Here is a 5503-nt window from a genome sequence, read left to right as displayed (position 1 = left end):
AGAGTGCTGCTGGGCCGGCGCCGCCTCGAGGACGAACGACGGCGGATTGGTGGCTTGGCGGCGATGGCTTCGGATTGAATCATAAGCCCTCCCTCTGCCCAAGACCCGGACCGCGATGGATGAATCATGCGGGCCGTCCGGCGGGCTGGTGGCGCCGCGTTGCGGAAGGTGCGCTCGGGCACTCACGGTTGTACACGTATATTAAGGCCACGCGGACCGGGCGGACCGAGCGGTGTGTGTCGTTATTCAAATTGATGGACGTACGGCTGTGGCGGGATTTATGGGGCAACTTAGAGGCAGCTGCCCAAACGAAGCTGCATTTGAAAATCATCCCATAAAAGGTGATTTACCGAGTGCGCGCCACGCTGGTCGGCGCTGGTGGCTCCCTGCGATCACAGGTTGGCGGCCCCAAAGGACCCCCACACTGGGGTGTGTGGTAATGTCCGCCACCAAAAGCGCCACCATCCGGACCATGGAGGCGTGTGGAGCGCCTCCCAAATCGTTCTGCGGGGGAAGCCGGACTTTGGAGGCCCTTTTGGCGCAATCGCTGGCCCGGTTTGCTGGGAACTTTGGTACCCTGGACCTGGCCGCTGGGCGCTGGAGGACTTTTATGGTCAACTGGACTTTTGTTTTTGTTTTTCTTCTCGGAGCGAATATCATTACTGTCCGCCGACAGATACGACGGCGCCATCTTGTGTGGTTAATGCCCGGTGCCAGTGGCTGCAGCATGGTAGAACTTCCAAAAAGGAGAGCGACCGTCGTTCCTCGCGAGTCAATAAATTATAATAAAAGTTTTCCTCACTCCGTAGTTAGTTCAGGGGGCGCTTGGGTAGGAAACGGTTGCGTACGTGGCGGCAACAAATAAAATGGCCGCCGTGCGGAACGCCAACATGAAATTATGGAAATTGACTGTTTTATTGCTTCATTCCAATGGAAAAGCTTGTTGAGTGTATAAATTATTTATTACCGCCGGCGATGGCCAACGGGTGGGCGGTGGTTGGCGCGGGGCAGCTTGCCCAGGACGACCGGGTGGGATGGTGACCGGGGCACGTAACGGACACTTAATCCTTTCCTGAGCCGTCCCCGAGAGTGCACGCGGACTGATTTGGTTCTCGGCACCTTATTTGGGTACATATTTAGGAGCTAATTTGTCGATAATCATGCTCGCTTTTGCGTAGCGAATGACCTGCGCTGAGGCGCGACGATCGCGTGGTTACGGCCACGCGCACGTGACGTGAGCCAGAACGCGTCGACACTCCGCCTGGGATCTGGCTTCACCGGCTCAAGTCATTTGCTGCCTTTTCTGGCGCTAGGCGTTGATCTCGTTAGGCCAAAGGGAAAGTTCTTAATGGCCTGCCCATCGGAGGTTGGGCGTAATCGTGCATTTAATTAGAAGGTTGTGAGTTCGCTTCGTTTCAGTTTGCCTTTCAACCGTCAATCTAATGGCACCGTTCGAGAAACGTCACCGCACCGAGTTCGGCCCACATGCAATAATTAAAACATTCCCGATTACCGCGTTGGGAGTTGTGAAACGGACTCGATGACGGCGTTTTCGCTACGAAACTGTCGTCATGACGGCCGTGTCGCGCCCGAACCGAGAAGAGGTCTTGCGCTTATCCACATTATCGCACGCCCCAGCAGGTCTTCGCCCGGGGCTTCGGGAGGACATTAGCAGAAGCCCGAAGCACGGCTCAATAAAGTGTATGATTAGTGTGTGCCGTCGGCTAATGGATCGAAAAGCACTTGTGGCATCCAGATCGACTCGGGGGCCCATGAAAGTGAAGGTTTTCTCTTCAACGACCCAGCGCCGGCCAAGATAAGGCTCCGCGCGAGGCGCTTAGCGCTTTCCGCGAACCGATTGCGGCGAGAGGTGAGAAATTCTTTGTAAGATTATCGTAAGAAGCTAGCAAACATTTTAGCTGCTTAAGATAGCGGACGGGGCTGGGGCCGCGTTCGTGCACTCCCGGAGGCCGATATTCGGTTACGATTTGTGGGCCCAAGTCGTTTCACACCAGCGTAACGCTAAATGGATCATAATTGCCGAGTGTGGTGGGTCAATGCCGCGGCCACGCATTACGCGACGTGGTGTGACGCAGGAGTGCCCTGGATATAGCCAATTCGCTCATCGTTCGGTGTGACGAGCGTGCAAATTGGTCTTTTGAATGTGGTGGGCAAAGTTCTATAAGTGGTCCAATTTTTAAATTGTAATAAGAAATTTGAAAGATATCACATTAATACTGAGAGTCGTTCCCTTTTCGGACAAGTCCTTAATAAACATATTTTATTTTGTACGCTAGATTCAGGTTAAGTTTACAACACAAACGTAACTGTGTTTAACCCAATTGATTTTAAAGCGTGCTTTTTGCGTTCGTTCGACGGTTTGTTTTTTAATAATGAGATTTTTTGAAATATAAAAAATGTAGTGGCATCTATTATTTCGTAACATCGTTTGCAAGACTGGATGTTAGCTGAAGAGTTTAATAAAATGAAAGAGACGATTTCGAAAATTTACGTGATGATTTGAAGAGGAGAAAACTTTGTGCTTGTTTTATTCCGCATGCATTAACTGACCACCAAAAAGGACGCTTGTTTAACAAATACGAAACGCAAGATTAAATCCATCAAAAAGGACGACAACCGCCCGTATTCGCCTGATGTGTCACCATGTGACAAGTTCCTATTCCCGACGTTCGAACTGGCCACGAAAGGATGTTTTTATCTAGCTGTAATTCGGAGTGCTTCGAGCTGATATAACCCAGCGGATTCTGGATATTTTTTTTAGTTAATTGACCGTTGCGTAGGTTTGAATTGACTTAATAGAAACTATTTCTAATAAAAATAACTTTCGAATCAAAATTTAGCGGTCTTTCATCTATTGTTAGTGTTTCGTTTTTAACTACTTACAGCATTCGATTCTTTGTTAATTCACTAGCAATACCAAAAGACTTTCCGTTGAAATGGCGTCAAATTGACTCCAAACTGCGGCCTCGCAACAACAGCTTTCGTGACGCACCCTCGTGGGCCAATTGTCCATAACTGCGTGACATTTCCAAACTCAGCCAGTGGTCCGCGGGCAATCTGGCGCCTCGGTTCCTTCTCATCGATCGTGGCAAATGTCCTCACGATTTGCTCCTTGGCGACTCCACTCCTTGGGGTCTCGCACCGAGCGGCACCGTCGTGTGTTGTTACCTTTGGCCGCGCACGAATCCGCAATGGCCACCTGTCCGGGCGCACCTGGGCTCACTTATTGTGGCCATCTTTTAACGACTTTGGCACCTCGGTCCGAAGAGAACGCGGGGGACTCGTGCGACGCCCAGCGGCCTACTATAAAAGGAGAAAATTCTGCCCAAGGTGCCAACGTGGCCGCCTCGAGCCAGACGAACGGTTCGGTTTTCGGGTCTAGTGGTGTTTTGTGGAATAAACCGTGCGGTCCGGCGGCATCTGTCGGGTTTTTCGCGTGACTGCCGCGAAAAAGGCGGTGTCACACATGCACACTTCACCGGCAGCAACCCTAAACGGGTGACCGCACTTTGTCATGATCCCGAAAAAGGGTACGGCGCTCCAAATCCTTCGCGGCCCGAGAAGTCCTTCGACTCACCTGTGCAGACCCACAGAACCTGGAGAGGCCCACGAAGAGGGCCACAGCGCGGGCTCGTAATCGTAATCGATTTAATTTCAATACGAAATCCTATGCAAATAAGCCCACCTTGAACATGAGGATGGGTACTAGGGCAGAAGCCGTTTCTGCAATGCATAAATATGTAGGGAAATTTGCAGCAGCGATCGCGACGCGTCGCCGGCGCGTTCGGTTCGCCGCATCGGGTTTTGCACTCAATCACGAGCCGATTGATTATTCAACGACGGAATTAGAGGTGCGAAATCGAATGTCTTATGGATGAAGAATTGGTCACCGAACGTCGGGCGGCAAAGGACGGCTCGCCGACTCGTGCTGAAAGGTCCCCGCGGTCCTCGAACCGCGAACGCGGGCAAATCGTGCCCGGCAGCCGGCTGAGCGGAGAGGTCAGTAAATCCCGACCCGACCGACTTCGTTCATTAATTGAGTTGTTTTTTCTTCCTGCGGATGACATTTCAACACGTTCGGAAGCCGGGCTCCGGTTGTGGTTTCTTCGCGGGCCGGCGGCATTTCGCACCGCGAGTGCGGGGAAAAGGGCAGCAAGGTTTGCGGTCAGTGTCGGTGTCGGGACTGGGAACATTAAAGGTTCGTCCGGATTCGGTACGGGCAGTTGGTGCTAGCAAGATTAGGTTTCCGTGTGAAGTACCGGCGCTTTCGTATTTACTGTACGATTTCATTGAGCTAGTGGTGATGCATTTCAAGTTGATTAAGTCTATTCAGTTATAACTAGTTTTACCGTTGATTATTGTGTAATGGAGGCAAATAAACAATTAAATAGTTTGTTTGAAATGAAAGTTTTAAATTGAAGCCACTTAAAAGGATAAACAAAATCCTTCGTTTGGGAGCGAATAGTAAGGCAAAATGAGCATTAATGAAGCAATTATTTAGATGCTGGTGGAACTATATTTTCATGCTAAACTTTGATGTAGACAATTTGTATTCCTACGTTTAAACATTTCATTGGAATATTTTAAAAACGGTTCCCAAAATATTTTTCAGAAAATAAATCAATTTTCTTATTTGTCTCCATTATTTCTTTCCATTAGGGATGTGATAAAAACTGCAATAAAAAAAGTCGGGAAGGGGACCAATTAGGGAATGACGGAATTTATTAAGATTTTTTTGAAAAGATAAACGTTTGTGACGGAAACGTGACCCAATGAGCTTAGAAAATTGGAACACAGTAAAGTAAATGTCAAACCACTGCAAGAAACATGTGCGCACTGAAGAATCGATAGTTTCACTGTTCCCCACACGGAAATCGTCTTTCTAGAGTCGATCATTGCTCGTCCCAGTTGCCTGCTTCATGCTCTGGTTGGGCTGCATACGACGGTGCCCACGGCCTTAAACAACCATCCCACATTTCTTCGGGAGCTCGCATGGGACGGACGGTCTGTGGAACGCAAATCATCGGTCGATCATAGAAAACGGGGCATTTCCAGCGTCGGAACGTCGAAAGAAAAACGATCCCAAAACCCGTGAAGGGCCGCTATATGTGCCGGCGGGTGCAATGAACTTCCGTGCGGGAACCGAAACCGAACGACAACTTGATTACGATCCGATCCGATCCGCCTCTGTGCGGTGGCAGTGGCCGAAATGCATCGCATCCTACCGAAAACCGCAACGCCCGGAGGAGCAGCTTAAGACGCAGTACATAAATTGTTGCCATTGTGTTCGCCCATGTGAAACATCGCCAATGTTGATTGATCTTCGCTCGTCCGGGGTCGAGGGTGCGGTGAACCGCATCGGAGGGCGCGGCCGTTGCTCCAGGAGGCCCCGGGCGGTGCGGTTATTGAATTATTTATAACATTATGGAATCGATGCGCCGGAATATGCGGCCGCGGCGATGTGCGTTCCGATCCCGGGCCC

This window comes from Anopheles bellator, chromosome 2 (genome assembly GCF_943735745.2).
Source record: "Anopheles bellator chromosome 2, idAnoBellAS_SP24_06.2, whole genome shotgun sequence".
Classification (NCBI taxonomy): Eukaryota; Metazoa; Arthropoda; class Insecta; order Diptera; family Culicidae; genus Anopheles; species Anopheles bellator.
This window is presented reverse-complemented; position numbering follows the sequence as displayed.